Source organism: Hibiscus syriacus, unplaced genomic scaffold, assembly GCF_006381635.1.
Source record: "Hibiscus syriacus cultivar Baekdansim isolate YM2019G1 unplaced genomic scaffold, ASM638163v2 tig00110462_pilon, whole genome shotgun sequence".
Classification (NCBI taxonomy): Eukaryota; Viridiplantae; Streptophyta; class Magnoliopsida; order Malvales; family Malvaceae; genus Hibiscus; species Hibiscus syriacus.
Window position 1 is genome coordinate 1,529,293 of NW_024062747.1, and position 21,197 is coordinate 1,550,489.

At 39.1% G+C, this 21,197-nt stretch overlaps 1 pseudogene; it reads right to left on the bottom strand.

The window, feature by feature from the left end:
* Window positions 1–1,460: 1,460 nt before the first annotated feature.
* On the bottom strand, window positions 1,461–20,378 carry LOC120127047 (annotated as a pseudogene).
* Between the last annotated feature and the right edge of the window lie 819 nt (window positions 20,379–21,197).

A 21,197-nucleotide genomic window follows, 5' to 3' on the forward strand; every position in this document is an offset into this window, starting at 1 on the left:
TATGCATGTGCTTGTGAAAAATCATCCAAATTTGGGGAAAAATAATTCTAAATTAGAATATTCAATGTATAAAGCATTTTTCTTACTAGGGACGACCAAAACCCCTATGAAATCGTGACTGATCAATCGTCGATCGACGACGAATTGACTTTTTATACCCTGCGAACCTTAGGATGAAAATCGCGATCCCACGTGATTCTGACGACTAATCAGCGACAAATATGACAACATATAACTAGGATGATGACAGAGATTACGTCGACAACGATGGTCATGGCCGAAAAGGGAGGCGGTGGCGGGTTAGTGTTAGGATTTTAGGGATTTAGAGGCTTTTTTTTATAATTTAAAAGAAATTAGTTTTTTTAAAATATAATAAATTTTTAATTTAAAAAAATAAATTTCAAAATTACCAGATTGTGACACATGTCACTTAACGGAAAAAACTAATGGTTGTAACGTCCCGCGCAACTAAAATAGTCATGTTTGTAATGTCCAGATTGTGACACATATTGTACCTTATCTGAGTTATAATTATATATTTTTTACTTTATCAAATAATATTTTGATTACAAAAGTTAATATTTATTGAATCTGAAGCTTAGATATTAATACTGTCATTTATCATTTTCAAAATACAATAGATTCTATACCAACAAATAATTGATAGCTGAAATTATTAAAGATAATGGAATGTTTGATTCACTGCCATCCGTATACAAAATTTAAAGATATTACATATTGTCGGTAGATTGTACGTTTAATTACCTACCTAATCATAATCATATACGATTGATTAACGATATAAAGAAAAAGGTTTCCTTAAATGAGAACAATGGTAAGTTCATTTGCTTGCAGTTCTCTTTAATGACAATTTACGTGTATTCTTTTAGATAAAATACATTACAACGAATATTTATTAATACAAGTACATAAAAAGAAGGTAAAGAAAGGAGTAACCTGTATTCCTTTTCGAGCATAAAAATTATGCACGAATCGTGACCCCGGGTGCTTAATATTTATAATAGGTGAGCTCAATCCCTGAATATAATTCAATGTTTAAATGGTCCTTTTTTGGGTGCAGATTATTGTGCGACCCATGGAATTTTATCTTGTGATATTCGGAGTCCCAGCTGTCATCTTGAATGTAGTTGATCAATTATACTCGACGGTTCACACCTACCAAGAGAGATTTTGATCAATGCCGATGGTCGCCCACTATCTACCTAAAACCCAAGATTTAAATGACCAATATCTTGTATTTTGATTTTAATTAATTATTCTAAAAAAATTATATATCTATTCTACTTTAAATGATATTCAAATGATTTTAAATCTTAAATATTAAAAATTTATAACAATGAACTCGTTTGTTAAATATTCTTTTCCACCATAGATTATGAGATCATATTTCAGTTTGATTTTTGCATTGAAGATTATAAAGTGGACTACGTAGAGACAGATGGCATAAAAGATTTTTAGATTCAAAAGACCAAGTTTTACAAGGCACTGTCGCATTATTTTACTTCCAAAACGTCAAATAGAAGAGGTAACCAAATACAAACCGACAAAGCGAGCCTCACATTTTTCCTGCAGCAATAGCGGCTTGTACGAAATCCTCACACCGCGTAAATCCGCCTGATAAAACATCTCCCAGGGCCCCGATGATGTCGAACGCCTCCTGCAAATCGCTTGCAGAATTCATGTCATCGAGCCATGAGAGTAACTCTTTGGAGAACCCTAGCATTTCCTTCACATTTAACAACCGCTCTTTCATTACCACTTCCCAGCCTTCCAACCCTTCGCCTTCAGTTCCGGTCGATGTTCCTTCGGCTTTGCCTTTGACGGTTGCCATACTTGATGATTTCTTCACCTTGAATATTTGCTGCAATTGCTCAATCAAACCCGTATACACCAGCATGGGTCGAACAATCGACAATAGCTCATCACCACTAGATTCTGTGGAGGTGAGACTTTTGCTGCTACTTGCTGGTTCAATCTTAGCCGTTGACCGACCGTGAGTATGCTGCATGTAGGCATGATATATTCCGCGTTGCAAAAAGTCACGTCGATGTTGCAGCCATGACTCGTACGGCTCCGAAAGCAGTGAATTTACCATCATGAACTGAACGGTTTCCTCAGTCCCACTGGTGGCGGATTTTGAATCTAATGATGAAGAGGATATATATGTTGCTATTGCCTTGGCCATGTTACGTCTCTGAGAGGGGCCTCCCTGTTCGAGAAGGTGACGAGCCATTTGGATCATGAAAGGCAAAAAACGGGAGTTGCTTTCCCTTCCACCACCCCTACACTCTGCACTGAATGATGCTCCTGTTGCAAATCGAGCTAGCATCTGTAGAGAAAATAAGCAGATATATAAGGCCATCTACAAATGTAACATACAATAAAGTCGATAACAAGCTTACATGCAAGAGCATACCAGAACAATATCATAAGTCAACAGCCGGAGCCGACTTCCATCAGCACGACCAAGAGCATTGAGGTTATCCCAGTATTGATCGACACAGCGAACATACAGTGCTAGTGGAACTGATGGGCCTCTCACAGGAAATAAAGAATTGCAAAGCGATTCATTGTTTCTGAGAGTAGCACCCTCCCACTCTTTCTTTGGATTCCTCAAAGCAGCATCTGCTCTTTTGGCCTCCTGATGGCACTGAAAATGAATAATATTGAAGTAACTAACAGTAGTGTAAACACACTCTCCACGTGCACTTCCTGACGTGCCAACACCCAGGTTTACTCGCTTGCTATAAGAGTAAACACCCAGCAAGTCAGTGGGTCTCAAACTATAGCCTTCTCGACACACCATACAAGCCAGCCCATCTTCCTCCTCCTCCACATCTTCCAAACCTTCCAGAAGAGGCCGAGAAACAACTATTCGCTCACCACCATCTGAAGCTAATTCTTGTCGCATTCCAAGTCCCTGTATAGTCACCAGGAGAACACGATACAAAGAGTTGGCTCAGCTAGTAAAAAAGAAAAGAGAAGAACTGGTATGTGAATGCTTTGTATCTACAAGAATGGAGTAAGATTTATATTTTAAAGAAATACAACCATGCAATTGAAACCATTCCCGAATATAATTTCCAATATAAAAGAGATGGAGGTAAAAGGCTATGTAAAAAGACAACCCAGATACAAAATTGCAACTCATTTGGAAAATTCCACTTTCCTGCAACATGTATGCAAGCTCATACAGAAGTAGAGGAATTCAAATTCAATGAAGAGTACCTGAAGCAACTCTTCCCTTTTCCTTAGAGCTCGCCGTCTCATTTCATCTCTGGTTGCATGCCGCAACTTTCGCACCTTCTCCTCCAAGAATCCATCTCCTTTGCTTTCCTTATCTGATAGTGTGTCCAACAAATTCTCAGCCTTCGCTCCAATCTCATTTTCTCCGGGCACACCTTCCAAAGCATGGACTAAGGGCAAAATTCCACTTTCATCAATGCATCTTTGAGTGGCAAAGTGCCCCATTGATAAGCCCCTTAGCATTGACAAAACAAGTGGGACAGATGGCAGTTTCAAAGCTAAAGCCCATTCTGAACTAGATTTAAAGCCAGCCTGTCCTGCAATTGCAAAACTCTCACTCAAATGTCTGACAGCTACACCTGTAATGCCCTTCTCTAGGATAATATCCTTCAATCTCTCCCCACAGGAACTTGTCTTTAGAGATTCTGAAACCATAACAAAATTTTCCACTGTGAACCTCTGCTTGGCTGCTTGCAGGGCGATGGTTTCATCTTTCGGATCATCTTGATGCTGCTTCTGCAATCGGTCGAATTCTCCCCAGTCTTGCAAGTAGGGGTTAAAATGCTGGATAAGAGCTTCCATAGCATCAGGTTCACCATAAGTCAAGTAGGGTAATATTCTTGCGACCATCTCAGTGTTCCTCTGTTGTTTGTTTGATTTCTTATGACCAGAAGGATGAGACAGCCTCTCCAGGAACATAAGAACTATTTTCTTTGCTTGGTCTCCAGTGCCAGTTTCCTCACTGGTGACGGTAAGAACACTCTGTGAAATACTAATAGTGTCACTCTCATTTGCTTCAATTGTCAGACTCTCCACAATCAAAAGAATCCATTCAGCTGGCTCCATGGCATCCACGGTGAACGCACGCCTTGCTGTTTCAAGCAGTAGACCTAAAGCGCCAAGCCTTAATAAGGCCCTCCTGTTCTCTCTAATCTTGCAGCAGTGCATGAGGAGATTGAGAACAGCCACCAACTGCTCCTGATTGGACTTGAAGTCATCTCGCAAACGCTGTACATTCAGAGTACGAATAAGTTTCGACTTAAAGTTGTCCATTTATGAACCTCAAATTTCTATGCATGAGGTAAATAAAAAGTATGTGGAATCATTATCTATAAAAGGAAACGAATCCACACACCTGAATCATGCGCAACAAGGTTTCCAGCCCATCATACTCACGAACTGCACCAGCTATTGCAAATTCAACCTCAGGATCTTGTGATTCTTCTCTATCTTCCTCCAGTTCTTTTATCATAGGCTCAGTAGCTTCACCATCTAAACCCTGTGGAATCATTATGTAAATAAAACATAAATGCTAGATTACTTTTGGTCTCATAATAGCATATAAAGGCCATTTAGCATCAAATGTCATAAGCTCCACTCAAAATGGATTTTAAGTTCAAAACTGCAGAAAACATAGGATAAGCATGATTTTAAGTTCAAAGAATACAATCCCAAAAAAGGATTAGCATATGCAAAAACCATTGCAAAGGATTGATGGGCGAGCATTCCCAAAAATACATTCCTGCACAATTGAATCATAAAGTCCTTTATGAAAGACAAGGGATTGACTACAAAAAACAGTATCAAACCTGAAGTCGGTATGTCACAATCATGGGCGAGCATTCTCTACTTGATGTAACAGCACCAGAGGATAAAAGTGAAGAGTTAGACAAAGAATTTGAAGATTGACTATTTGACTTCTTCCAGACTTGTTCATAAACCTGAGCAATGCTCAAATCAAGAGAAATTATATTCCCGGCTACTAAGAGTTCCATGCCATAGTCATCTTCAAGAAGACCTATGAGATCCAATTGATGGCAAATTTTATTTTTAACATCACGCATTAGCGGACCAATCTCAGCACTTGAATAAGGATTTTTAGTCATTGATCCTCTGATAAACTCTTCCTGTGTGTGAGCTTTGTTGAGAACCAACAAATAAGTGGCCTCCGGTTTTGATGGGCAGATCAAGTTGCAGAGTTGCTCTAAAATAAACTGCCATAAAATTCATACAATTGAAGTTAATTGCAACATTATATCATTAGTAAATTAGAAGTTGGCATTATTGAAACCCAAGAGAACATTACAAAGGAAAAAAGGGATAACCAAGTTCCCCATACCAGACAAGTTCTTCCTTTCTTCTCCTCGCCATGAATCTGCAGACCGCATATACAAGCACGGATAAATTGCCTTTTGTTCTCACTACTCTCGAGCAGCAGACTATCTAGAAGATCTTTTAGAAGTCGGTTGCAATCACTAATTAACTTAGTCTTCTGCACTATCAAACCACGAATTACAATAAGTGCCTCAAGGACTTCAGTCAGCAAATTGTCTTGCATGAACCTGTTGTCAAAACAAATTCAATTAGAACATGAGGGAGAAATTTCATTATTAGTGAAAATAATTAGTAGTAATACCTGGATCTGATATTGGGAACCTCCAGAAATTTGCCAAGTAGCTCTATGAGCTTATGGAGGATGAATCCTTGCGAAATGTCAATATGCAAGCTCCTCTCAAGTGATTCAATATTCCCCACTTCTTTGGTAATCAACTTACAAATTGTATCTAGACACCCCCTTACTGTCAAGAATAGACAGCATCTTCTGATTCAATCATCTTGAATAGCAACTCAAAATACTCTGCAGCACTTTCACCAGCAGCAAGAGTTGACGGTAACAGACCCATCAGTAGGTTTAGCAACCGAAATCGCCTTGATGGGCTTTGAGCACAAAGTAAACTAATTAGCATACACATCTCAGACCTAATAGACTGGGAGCAAGCACTCAAAACAAGTTCTGTAACCCATGATCCTAGCTCAAATACTGACAAGTCACCTTTGTTTGCTTTACAAGCAGATCGTTTCCACCTTAGTCCATATTTGAGGGCTAGGAAGTCAGTTCGATGCGGACGAGACCTCGGGCCCATACCTTTGACAGTTTGAGACACTTTATATTGCCTTCGGACAAAATCAAGATAAGATGCCCCCTTCTCCCACTCAGAATAACTTAGCAATTGAATATCTTGGGTCTTATGAGAAGCAACCCAATTTTTTTCCATAGGTTCTGGCATTAGCTTACTGGAACTGATACCACCACCATGAGATCCAAATATAGTTGAATTATTTTCATCCTTCTGTTGCATAACTGGATTAGATTTGCCAACACCTTGCTCCTTTTCTGCAGTATCAGGTTTTGGAGGAGTACAAGCCAAAGATATAATCCTTAGGCAAGGAAGAACTATATGCTCCGATATGGCAGGATGCTTCGCACCCAATTTTATGGAAGAAAATAACAGATGAAAAACAACACGCAATCTTGATTCCCAGAATTCATCAGCAAGGGAGCACACCTCTGAAAGCAATAACAATTCCTCACGAGAGGCAACAGCAATGTCCATGGAGCGATGATGTTCAAGACAGTACATGACTTTCTTCTGTATCAAACTGTTCAACTCAGATACTGCATTAACATCGCCTTCAGAGAAAGCACAAAGGGCTGCCCTAGCTTGTACGCGAGCAGTTTTTGGACCTTGGTGAATATTATTTTCAAACAACTCAGACAAGATGCCAGATGAGACAAGTTGTTTCTTAGAATTTTGATGTTTCGACAGAACCTGGAGGATCTCAAGACACTGTGTGACAAATGTCATTGCACAACCATAGCAATTATTTGGAGATCTGGAAATCACAAACCTTGATGCAACCCCAGAGTTATCTGAATGTTTCTGGTGTAAGTAATTCATTAGAACCCGACGAAGACCCTGCAGTGTCTGTACACTCTTACTGACAGAATCGAAAGCAGCTTTGCACTTCTCACCATAGAGGACACCTAGAAGAGCAATTTTGCGGTTTATCTTGCATGAAGGACCAGGCAAGGAGACCATCATTTGCTGAACGGAGTCTTTCTGCTGCGAATCCATCTCATTTTCACCAATGCTTGACACAATCTTCAGAAGGGGCTTCTTAAAGCCCAGAAGTTGCTGATATCTCCTATGAGCATTTTCAGATTCAGCTTCTATAGCTGCCAGCCCTTTCTTCATGTCTTCATCATTCTCCATGTTGTCAAATGTAAAACTTGGCTTTGCCATGAAGTTGAACTCGAACCGACCATACTTGCTGTATCCACACTCATTGCATAGAAAAGAATCCAGATTTTCATAATTGATATTACGGCACTGCCTGCATTGATATGCATTTTCATGGCAGTTACTGCAAATTCCATGCTTATCAGTTACAGGTCGACTGCAACGGGGGCATTGCAATGGTTCAAGGGATAAGGCTTGAAGATTCTCATAGAAAGAATCAAGCTCAATCATGAAGTTACATGCAGTAATTGGAATGGGGAACTCCACTTTGAGCTCGCTCTGGTTGAAAGCAAGATGACAACTCTTTGCACGCTTCCATAATGACCAATTATTTTTCAGTTCTGACAAGTCAGCCACAGGTCGATTGTTGTAATACAGGTTCAGGACTTTAACTGACTTGGACTTACGGGCATCATGAACATTCATAGTCACAGTCTGGATTGTATAACTTCCAGTGCACTTCACAATGATGCGGTTGTCAGTGAACTTGGTTTCAGATTTAAGACTTTCCAACTTCATTCTGCTAAATGGGACCTCAGGAGTGCTGCAGGCAACACATGGTTCACTCTCAAGATAATAACCATCAAATTCCACCAGACCACTCAAGGTGTTGTATATCCGAGAATTCGGATGATTAGCTATGAGTTCATTTTGCGAATGAAGTGCCTCAAATATACTCCTAATAACATCAGGGGTCAAGCAGTGGTCCACAATTTCAGTCTGTTGTTTCGAACTTTTATCAGGGAACTCACCCAGTAACCAAGTGATAAGTTCAGTATACTCCACAATATTCTGACCATACATTGGCAGGCATTTAACCTTCCGCAGGAGAGCTGCCAACACAGTTTCCTTGAATGAATGTTTCCCATGATGCCACACCCATAAAGAACACACTTAGCCTCAGCACGGACAGAACTCGAGTTCCATTCCAGCAAAAAACAATCAATAAATTGCCTCAAGACATCACTCCCCTTATCAGTAAAGATTTCAACCACCATTTCCATATCCACAAAAGACTTCTCTAAACCAGTTTCAGCTCCATCATCACCCTTCTTCTTCTTTTTTGAATCCAAAGACTGCGTACCTGTTCTGTTCGAAATGGTACCTGAATCCCCAGATTCCGCTTTTTGCAAAGAGTGATTCATATCCTTCCCTAAATAGAATGCCAAATTTAATAATTTAAGAGTCTGAATGACAGACTCCTCACCAAAATAGAAAATCCCATTCATTAGGAAGGGCAAAACATCACTATGTCTCAAGCAATACTTCTGCCAGTTCCGAGGCCGAGCAGCAGCCACTTCAGCAATGGTAGAGAAGCACTTAACTATCTTAACACTTCTTTCATACGGAACAGGATTTTGAAATCCACCAGATTTGTTCACATGTTTGTATAGTTTCTTCACTTCAGTTGAGAATTGCCAAGAATCCCGAACACTATAATAGTGAGTTTTGCTTCCACACAGATGTAGAAAAAGTCTCCTTGCATATCTTCTCACGAATGTTGTATGGGGATTATTTATATAACTGCAGAGGACTTCCTGATATCCATCAAGCTTCAAATCCTTGCCAGAGGATGCCTTATAAACCTTATCTTTCTCCCCATTTTTGTCATGTTTTTCTGGCCTTACCAAGGTGTACACCAGTCGAAATGCATTCTCCAACAACAGCCTGTGGTAGTCCATAAAAGTATCTGCCCGATGAGCTTTGGCATATGAATCCGAAAAGAATGGAGAAAAATTACCAGCAGGTAGATCTCTTCGGATTGTTAATAGAGCCCCACATCCAGAAGCAACATTTGAACCATGGGCATTTTCAAGACCAGCTCCTGGTGACTTGAAAACATGCACTAGCTGTTGCAGAATATCCATTAGATAATTAACAAAAGCTTGGTTCCTAAGAGAGTTGCAAGCTCGAAGAAGTTGGGATGCAAAGTCATTTTTTTCATGATCCACCAAGGAAGACCGAGAGGCAGCGGAACTGGAGACTTGAGGAACACTTTTATCAGGACTGTCTGTATTTCCAGTTCCTTTTGAAGCAGTACCATCACTACCAGGCTGATGCCAGTTTCGGAGCATCAATGTGAAAACATGAAGACTAGGATTGCCACTTCTCCAAAAGAAGAACGTTTTCTGGCAACAAAAGGTTTGTTGAGGTTAATTTCATCCAGAAACCATTTAATTAGTTTCTCCAAATCTAAGGTTTCAGACTTTGAACTGTCAATAAAAGGCCCACCAACAGCAGATGATAATCTGTAGAAAAGTTGCATAACAGGAATAGCTCGAATACCAGAGGTGGTCTCCATCCACCCTTTCAACTGCTCAAGAAGCTCAGACAGAAGCAAGGAATTCACAGCTCGTTTTGAAGCAGAAATTGAGACAGATCAGTCATTGAAGAAGAGAACTCCATGGATTCACTTGGTTCCAAGACATGAATGGAAGGTGCTGAAGTCTGCATTCCAACATCTGTTACATTTGTCACAAGTTTGCATCACTCAAATCATCTGTAGAGAAGCGGATTTCACTGCCATCTCCTCCAAGAGATTCCACTTCAATTGGAATTGCAGTCATAGGGTGATCTCTAGAATGGGGCGGAGGAAGCCGATCAGCATCTAGAACTTCATAGCATGCCTCACATAAGTCAAAATCAGGACAAACAGTGCAATGCCATCTCCGCCTCAGAATGGGAACGGTAGAACATCCATCACAAGAATATTGAACAGATGAGGTTATAGAATCTTCTTCGATCATGACTTGTGAATTTCCACCAGATGTATCAGCAGGAACAGAGGTCGTTACTGCACTTTCTACCACATCATCAGTTCCTAACATGGTTTGTTTTGGAAATGGAACCTGGAGCAGTCTTGATGATATGGCCAAACTGAAAAGAAAGCAAAAGTGAGCACCCTAAAAGCTTTAAATGGACTGAAAAGAAGCGGCAATTTGTAATAAGACATTCTAAACATTGGAAATAACTTGTCAATAAATATTTGATTCATCTGAGCAAATACCTGCTTGAAGTTTGAACTGCCTCATTTGGGAAGAAGAGAAGCTTTTTAAATAATATAACTGCAGGTGCCACAGGGCGCCTCCCTGTGTCCTTTCCTTGCAGAGCCAAACATTCAGCATAACTGTAAATGAGCTCTACAGCAGACATCACGATATTGTTCATAGTTTGTGTGTCAGGAAGTTCCAAGTCTAAAATTCCCCACAGAACTTGCACAAGCCCATCCACCACTTCAGAACCTGCGTCAACAAAAATGGGTTTAGAAATATTAAAACAGCTCCCCCTACCCTAATCAGTAATCACACAAATAAAAAAACTTCTACATGCAAAACACAAATCCATTTCCTTTATATGGAAATACTTAGCATATTTACAAAGTGTTAACAAATTAACCCTATATTAACAGTTTGTTAACCAAAATACACAAATAATATACAAGAACACCAAGAGATAAAAACAATCACCAGTCAACAAGCATTCAAGCTTCAGAAAATTGTTTTTTTTCCCAGTTACATGCAGTGAGGTATTGAATATGCATAAGGCCTCTAGCCAAATGGCATAGCTTGAGGAAGTATCAGTATTAATTAAAAAATACACAATCATATGCCACATTTACAATAGAGAGAAACTATGCATAAAGATTATACCATTTATCTCCAAGAAAGAAGCTAGATTGGAGCGACGGTGAAGTGCAATTTTAGACACAGCCCGCATCTGGGCAGTGAACTCTTCAATAAGCCACCGTCCAGTTGCACCACCAATTCCAAGCATTGAAGAAAGAACAGACGTTGACTTGACCACCCCAAGAAGACGCATGGCGTCCTTTATCTAGAGCAAAGAATCTTGTTAGACACTAATGATGCACTCAAATTAAGTCATGCAGTCCAGTATTAGGTCATAAACATTCCATTTGGTGAGTACCTGGTAGTATATCTTTCTTAGGAAACACGGCCTGCAGGACACGGCAAGCAGCAGCCAGCATCAAGGGTTCCCTATCACTCTCAAATATTGCTTCCAACAACTGCTTGCTCTTTAGCTTGCTCAGATCAACTTTTAGCTCTTCTTCTTGTCGTCTGCAGAGAGAGTAAATCCTGGAGAGAAGCTTAAGACCATCAGCCACCACCTGTTCCTGAATTGGAGCAGACTGCATTGACCGGCTCTTTTTGCTAGATCCTGCAAGCACAGAATTAGCACCAAGAACACGAGCTTCTATATCTAACACAGCATCCATTTTCTCCTTCCAGCCAAATTCATCTTTAGGTCGACCATAAACTTCAAGTGAGTCTATTCTAGGTAGGGATGTGCCACTGAAGGTTGGACCAACAGAGATGATGAACTCTTCATCAGAAAGGAGTGATTCAGCTACAGTAAATGGAATGTCATACCAGGACCTCATGCCCTCATCAAGCTTAATCACCCTTTGGAAAATGGTGATCTCAGAAGGTATATGGTTTGCTGATTGATTACCCACATAAACACGAAAGCCGACCATGACAATATCAGGGTTTGAATTGGAAACAGATATCTGGGGGAAAAAAAGAAAAAAGATCAGTTATAATAGTCAGAGATGAATATATAAGAATTTAACAAATAGAACTCAACCATATGTAACAGCCTAAACAAGCACCAACTCTTCCTGCATGATTGATAGGATGCTTTAGGAAATAATGTTGGATGACCACTAAGCTTAACATTGCCAAAATACCAGTTTAAGTGAAATGTGAACAGTAGAAATATTGTTGTAGAAGAGACAACTCATTAAATGGCAATTTTACATCACAATGATAATATGGCAAATCCAACTAGCAGCTAGTAAAGGACAAAATCGAGTATATCTTGTCCGGGCCCATACATATTTGACTAAGCCTGACCTGGCCCAAATTATGGGCCTCGAATTTTGTCCAAGCCCTTCCATATTTGTAAATTGCTAAACCAAGCCAGTTTAGGTGCACCGTATTTTTTAAGCTCATTATTTTTTATTTAATAATTAAAAATTTTGTATGTTTTCTTTTGTAAACACAAAAAACTTGAAAAATTTTAGTATTAAATTATAATATTATATGTTCAACTTCCAAGCCGAGTAAATTACATAATGTAAATAAAAGAAGCTAAGAAAGATTACGTGTTACAAAATAAAAAAAGGGCCAGGCTGGGTTGGGCTCAAGCTTTGGATATTGGAGCCAAACCTGGCCCATATTTTAATCAAAAGACTAATTTTCCAAGCTTATTTTTGGTTTAAATATTTTCTCAAATCCTCCCAAATATTGGGTGGGCCATTGGGACTGGGCAGGTAGTCCAACTCCTGGACAGGAGTACATAAGCAAATATTATGTCACTTGCCAAAGCCAAACATAGAAGAACTAATGGCCTTAAAAGCTATAGATAACAAGAAAGAAAAAAAGCAATACCTTAAATCCTGCAGGACTTGGACTTTCTAGAAAACCATCCTCTGATGCCAAGCTCTGTTTAGCTCCTTCAAAATCACCATTCCTGATTGCATCACCACCCAGTTTCAAATCTGCTGTAATGCAAACTGTTTTCTCGAAGAAGTCAAGGGGGAATTCTGGCTTTGTGCCAGCATAAGCTTTATTATTAAGGATATTAGAACCCAATTTTTTCACTTTCTCAGTGGCACTAGCAGCAGCATCCACTCCCATAGGAACATGAGAGTATATCTGAAGGCTCCCATCATCATGTAAAACAAGGCAGTGGACTTTGTCTTTGGATAAGGGCTTATATGCAGTTATCCCCACTAAAGGCGAGGAAGAACTCACAGCATGCCTCAAATTCTGTGCAAATAACTCATTTGTGCTGAAGGACACCGCAATAGCAGAATTTGATTTCACACTTGAGAAGCCACAGAATAATCCACTACCAATCAGTAACTCTTTCCATCGATGCAATCCAGCTGGTCGCAGCATACCATCTTGTTCCTTCTCATAGGCACCAGATATCTCTGTCAATGATGTGGCATCGGGACTCAACCGACCTATCAAAGTAGTGCCATCTTGATAGGACAAGAAAAGTAACTTATAAGTACAAGAGAAGTACAAAGATGAGCCTTTTGCATGAATTTCTCTGTCCTGAATATGAATTATTTCCTTCAAAGGTGTAGCCCCCACATGACCCTCCAAAGATAATCCCAGCTTAAATAAGCTCCCTCGTTCCGAAAGGACAATAAGAAACATCCTTCCCTGAGAGGCCACAAAAAGTGTTGCATCTACTATTGTGTCATCTGGCAGTGTAAAGTAATGCATTGGACTGATGTTGTCTTGGGAGAGATCATATATTTTCACAAACCTGTTAGTAACCACCATCAACTGAACCTGAGAACCAGGTACCCACTCTATCCGTCTGATATAAGCACCTTGCAGGGCAAGTTCAATGGCTAGACGATCAGTCACTTCTCCACGAGGATTCAAAGTAAGAACCTGGCAATCTTCATAGCCAGCCACAGCAAGATAATTCTCTACGACATGATTAAATGCAAGGAGAACAATTTCAAATCGGGCGAGGTTCTTGGATAAAGCCTTGAGATTGGCCTTGTCAGCTGTTACAGGTGCAATAGTTGCTTGTCCTATCAACTGCCCAACATCAAAAATAGTAACTTTGTCACCTTCTCCAACAGCAAGTCTTCCTCGAATACTGACACTAAGCAATGATTTGACGAGAGAACCACTAGCTAAATGCATTTTAAGTTCTTTTCCATTTGAATAATCAGTCTTTATCTTCAGGTCCAACGACCCACTTTTATATGCCTTCTTCAACTGCAAGAGATCCATACCATATGAAAGCACTTTGTCTTTACCCAGAAAAATTTTCTTATCCGTTGAAATGTTGGATTCCCTCCTGCTTGTTATTGAAGGCAACAATGCAGAGCATAGTTCAAGCACCTGACTCTCAACATCAAGTTCTTCAATCAACATGGAGATCCCATCTTGCAAATCTTTTGGAATTGACAACCTCAGCGAGTTCTCAATATCAGCCCCGACATCCTCATCCACATCTGAATCACTTTCTGGCAGCTGATCTGCATCCTCTGTGAGAGGTAAAAAGGACTGAAAATTGTTGGCACTACAATTAAGGGCACTATCAGTACCAGTGAATTTTCGAGGCTTCAAGCATTGGCAACTACTGCCCCTAACACCTCCTGCTCCACAGTCGCAGAAAAATCGACTAGAGCGAGAATAAACAACACGATGACCACGATGACAAACTTTAGCACAAACAGAGCAGCAGCCTTTTGATACTGTTAGATCACAGGTATAACAAAAATACCAATGTTGCTCCATGAAATTGCTGCCACTTGAAGTGAAAGTACAAACTTTAGAAGCAAGGGCCCTTTCACTGTTAGTATCCTCTTCCTCCTCCTTATCAATGCTAGCTTCCTCACCATCAGATGTTCCATCATCCTCATCTTCATCCACAGAAGTAGCATCACATTCGAGAGCAGCAGATGCCCCATCTCGATTTGCAGAAAGAACCAGAACATCAGAATTCTTCCTGGACCCCAATGGTTTAGAAGCTACAGGGCCCACTGCAACACTACTGACAGATGGAGACTTCCCAGAACACTTTTCTGTTGTATTGCCTGGGGACCCACAATCACTCAAGAAACATCCAAGAAAGCCAAAGATAAACTTCAATCCTGGTAGTAAACGCTCGTCGTCTGCCAGTTTCTGCATCAACATTATTGTCCTCTTCAAAAGCCACTTCATTGAATTCTCCCCTCTTGCAAGTTGGACAACAAAATGGAAATATGACTTTGCAGTATGAATATCAAATTGCAAAAAAGAAGTCTCAAGTGAGATCAATACAGCTTCAAACAAATGATTGTATAGCTTTGATTGTAATTCAGATTGTGATGATACAAGGCACAAAATAAAACTCATAGTTGATTCTCTAAGAGAAACAGAATTTGCTTTGACAGTCTTTACCCCATCCATGGCTTCAGCTGTGTAACCTAGTAGCCGCTTCTCCAACCACTTGGACAATAATACTAAATCCATGCTAAGGAATTTAGTCTGTATCTTCAGTTTAAGATTGGGGCATATCTCTCCAGATAAAAGATCGACAAGGAAGCTAAGCACCTTAATGTTAACCGATTCAGAGTGACAGTTGGCCACTGAGTCAATAAGAACCATTATATCACCACGCTTTGACCCATGCAGCTCTTTAAGCGGTTCAGACATATCTTCAGCTCCAAGATAAAATTTGAAAACTGTAGATTTCTTAGGATCTTTTCTGAGGGCATCCATGGTATCAATTGTCTTGGTAATTACCCATTCAAGGATACTGGTGTCACCCAGTTCTCCAGAATGGATACATCTTAGAAATCCCTCCATGTGCTTCAGTAGAAACAGTTCAGTATAATCAGACAGTTCTAATCCAGCATTCAAGTTGAGACAAACATCATCACATTTTCCATGAAGCCTTTCAAGGATGCGATCCAATTTCACACTTGTCAATGAATCAAGAATTTGGTGTTGTACATCAATCTCCAAGAAAATATTCCCTTTCAACTTGGCTAGTTTCAGTAATCCATCCAAAGTGAAAATAATCCCCCTTATATTGAGAATGCAAGAAAGTAGGATTCCGCTAGAAGTTTGAAGATGAGAAGGAAAACCATGCAACATACATTCCCAAAATACCTTGGCTAAAATGCCAGAAGCTCTCTTCTCAACTGCTCCATCTACCTTCAATAAGATGTCAAGAACAGACTCCAACTGACGAGAATCCACACCACACTTCTTAAGGAGTTTATCCCAGAGGAACTTGTCAAACGTAGATAGCTTGATAAGCAGCACAGGCGAGAACATACAGTCATCATGCTGACTATCACCAAGGGTAGCAAGAAAAGCTTTTTCATAAGTCTGCAGATATCCTTTTAAGAAGGATGCGAACATTCTCAACAACTCTGAAATGTGACCATCTGAAATCAAGCAGGAAATGAAGCCTTCTGCAGAATTGCTATACACACTATCACCAGGTCTGTTCTCTATCCAAAATCGACCACCCCAAGGAATGTTCTTTACACAATATCTTCTGATGCCAACATTAAAAAAAGAGAGTACCAAAGACATCCACATTTCTTTTCTCAAGAAATCCCATCCTAGACTCTCAAAATTATCCTGCATATTTGCACCATGCAGGCGCCTTAGCAATCCAACCACAAGATTTTGAAAGTCGGCACCATTGCCAATAACATTACACTGGCCCAAAAGTGAATGGCTGAAGCGAAAGAAATGTTCTATGCTAGATATTTCCATGGTCTGCAGGTTGCTCCCTTGTGAAAGCTGATGATCCAACGGAGACTTCATACAGGGCATATCCCAACAAAGCAAGAAAATATACCGTTCAATAATAAGGTCTTCCATAGTTGCAGCTTTTTTACCATTCCACAACCCCATAAGATATGAGAAGCTTGAACACAGATCATCCCAACTCAAACATAATGATCCAATGGAAACATCATCAATGCAAAGTGGAGACTGAAGGTATGCAGCATCGATCAGTTGGTGAAACAGGCTACTGCTGCTTGGCTCTTCATCAACCAAAGCCCCTGTCAAATCCTTTGCTGCAATTGATGCCAGGGAGGAAAAATCATCAAAAGAATTTGTTGGCACATGAGAATCAAAACATTGGGTGTCCCTCATCTTTGATCGAAAAGCCAGCAGCAATGATGGTGGACAAGCTCTGGGATGTAAAATCATGTGACGAAGCACCAATATCAACCTTGAAACTACCAATGCCCAGCAAGAGAGCTTCATGCCATAAGAACCAGGAGATGGAACATCAGTTGTTCGAAGGGCAGAAAACATGAAGTTTGCCATGGTTGCCTTGTCTTCATCAGGTGATAAATGGAACGCCATGAGAAGAATTTCAATGTGAAATACAGATGGAAGTGTGACCAGAAGTTCCTTCAGATTAGGACAGTCAGAGCAAATAGATCTTGCCTTCTCAACAATAAAAGAAACAAATCCTCTGTATATTTTCGTTCTCAACTGGCTTCCAGCTAAGCCCACTCTAGAGAAAAGTGCATGAGCCAACAAGGTTAAGGTCTGATCATTATAAACAAAGGTACCATCTTCAACATTTAGAATTCGCACAACTAGGTAATCCTCAAGTGAACCAGACAATGCATGTTGGGTAAGAAGATTGCGCAGAAGTTGAAAAGAAAGTTCTTGGATATGCCCACTCTTCCTATCTTCATGAGCAGATGCAAAGTTATCTTCAAAATTGCACCCCTGACAGCTAAGTATGTAAAGTAAAATATCAATGTGTTCTGCACTAAGCATTTTGCAAGCATCCTCAAAAACAAAAGGAAGCCATTCATGAGAGAAGATGCATCCTTTCAGAAAGCTCAACAGTGCCGTAGCTGCTTGCATTGGCATATTGCAATTGTTGGAGCTAGAACTTACAGCAGATGTTTGATCACATACATCTCCAGATCCTAATGTCCGACTACCCTCTGAGAAAAGATTCCCAAAAAGGGCTTCATCATCATGACAAACAGCATTTTCCAATTCTAAGGAGCAATTAGATCTTCCAGAACTGGTTGAATTCTCCATTTTCGGCTTTAATTTCATTCCTTCAGAATGAAGAAAAGAGAAAAGATGCATCAGATTGTCCATCCACTTACTTGATGACGGAAATATCATTCTCGATAGTTCGTCGACAGTGAACCTCTTAAGCAAGGGAATCTTCTGAACACGTAAACAGCACGAAGGAGAATCATTTGATAAATCAACACAACCACCAAGTTCTGTGCTAAGCTCCTTCAAATCAACTACCTCATTTAATTGGATTCTGAGATCCTGAATGAGCTTCAGGGTATAAATAACAGTTCGAGGGAAGTAGGCTAAAGGGGCCTTTATGTTCGAAGCAGCCTTATTGTATCTCCATATGGAAGGACCAAGATGTTCCAAAATAGATGCTGCTATACAGGCTTGCACATTCTGAAAAATGACACTGTTGCAGAAAATAACTCGAACCAGATGAATAAACTCTTCCACTAGTGACAGTGCAAGACTCTCGAAATTACCCTCAGTAGCAGCAGTATTATTGACAAATTCAAAGCTGGGTCTAAACAAATTAGGCAACAGATCAGCACATGATGCAACTGCTTCTAACATTGAGGAATTGTATTCTACATATGCCACGTCCTTTACAAGGCATCCAAGTGACTTCAAAATCCTCAAACTGAAGGAAAGTCTCTTGCGCAAATTTGTACCTGCTATCCTTTCATCAAATATATAAGGAAAATCAACAAGCTCTTTGCACTGTAAAATCAAACTCCGAATACATTCTGCATGAGCAACTGCCCAATGTTGGGACAGGAATATTAGGCTATTCAAATCATGATGGAAAGTAGGAGCCTCAAACCCTGAAGCATTTCTTTCAGGTTGCACACACTCAGAAGCTAAGGCTAATAGAAGTTGATCCACTTGCTTCTCTGCCCTCGGGCACTTAATACCTTCTCAAAATTGTTTGAAGAGCAAATAGAATCAGTAAAAAGTCAGGCCAGTAAAATAAGAACAGAGTTTGAAAGAATTGAAGATACCTTGAAGACAACATTTTATGCTCTCATCCAGCTCAATTCCATCCAAATTGCTAGAAACTATTGGCAACAAGTCTACAAGGCTATTTACAGAGGCAGGTTGCGAGAAATCAACTATTTTGTCGGTTCCACCGCCCAATATAATCTCCAAAATTTGTATCATATTACTCTGGAAATCCAAAGAAAAAAAAAGCAAATTTACATCTGTGATTAGATTGGAGGGAAAAATAAATACTGCATCAAATATTTAGATATAGTTGGCTATAGAAAAAGCAGAAAGCATAAGATCAAAACAGAAAAGGAAAAAAAAGAACAAAACAGCGATCATAAGAAATGAGACAATAATGTTAGATTCAAATTTGCAGAAACTACTACAATGAGAAGCAAACAGTGCTAAGAAGAATGAACCTCCACTTTATACAACAAACAAATAAATTAGCCTTTTCTTTCTAGAGATGAAAGTTCCAATGCCTCCTTAGATCTCTCAAGCTAAAAGCCATAGTCTAGTTAATAAAGATAATCAATCTAGACATAAACAACCCAGCAAACAGCATAGTTACCCTAGACCACCCACAATCATATTCAACAGCTGCTACTAGAAATTTAAACTAATAATTAATAACAAAGTTTCTTTTTCGTAACAGCAACCATCACACAGGACTGGGCAATCAAATTATACAAATTTAAACTAATAATTAATAACAAAGTTTCTTTTTCGTACCTGTAAGCTCAAATCATCTCCACAAAAGTCTGATTTTTCTAAAAAAGAAACAGTAAATTCCACTAGTTTCCTTGCCACAGCAACAATTATCGGCTCCAATTGTTCCACTGCTCCAAAAAAAAAAATCTTTTGATTGATATCCTACATCATTGAAAAATAAAACGAAAGCCCAAAATTCCTTCCCTTAAAAAACAAAATAAGTTAAAGTCGATCGTATCAAAAACCCAACAACAAAGAAATCTAACTTTTGAAAAAGAAAACCAAGAAAAACAAACAAAAATAAAACCACGACAAAATAATGGCAAAAAAGGCCTATAAATTTCAGAGATCTTACAGTAAAAAGTAACAAAACCAGTTAACGAGCGAAAAAATTCTTTAAAAAAACTACACATGTATTCAAAACAAATACAAATATACACCAAGTATTGAAAAAGTAGAAGAAACGAACCTGAGAGAGATTGAAAGACGGTAATACAATAACCTAGAGAAGCGAGGGAGAGGATCTGATTATCGGACCATAACTTAAAACGGGGATGGGAACCGGGTTCGATCGTGTCGAGTCCAGCTTGAAGAATCAAGTATAACTGTTGGAGCCCTAGCTTGATCGACTCATCGGAACGAATCTTCCGAAGAAGATCAAGCGATGAAGACGATGGCGAGAGCTTCTCCTCGGCGAGGAATTGGCAGAGTCGCGTTAAGTGATCCGCCATTTCTTTTTGAGAAAGGAAATGAAATGAGAAACTACTAGATAAAGATATATGTAGTATGGTTACTATGCGAGACGGTTTTTTTTTTTTTTTGGATAAATCGAGACGGGTTTATTGAGAGAAGCAAGGACATGGGAAAAATAGAAGGGCCTTATTGAATTAAATAGAAACTATGAGGCGGTGGGAGAGATATTTTCACACTTTTTTTTCCCGTTTTGTTATAAAATGAAAGTCCACTTTTACTTTCTCAAATTATTTTTTCTCCCCCAATTTGTTTTTCTCTTTGAGGCGACACGTCTTGAGGTTATAAAAACTTGCATGAATTTAACTTTCAACTAATGGAAAAAAGTTAATAAAAGAATAAAAGCCAATTATTTATTCCTATGAAGTGGTTTTGTTTTCCTTTTATCTTTAATAAAAATACCTTCATGTTATTTATTTTTTTTCTTTAAAATTTATTAGCAATTAGGGGTGTGGATTTTTAGATATTAAATATTATCTATCTAAAATTTCGGTTCAGATACCTAAAAATTTAAATTATTAAAATTGAGAAATGTATATGTATTTGAATATAAAATTTAAATTTTATATTTTATGCCATGCCTTTTATACCAATTATAAAATTTAATCTAAAAGTAACATAAATTTTAACATTTGTTACATCGCTAATTATGATTTAAAGCTATGATAAGAGTGGGATGTGTTGGGAAATAAACGAGAACAATTAATTTCCCTATAACTAGATTAGTGAGAATGCGAAATAAAAGCGGAAAAATAATACCCGAAATTGATAACGGAGTTCAGCCAATTTGCTTACGTATCCGGACTGCTGCAGATCTTTTACTAAGAGAGAAATT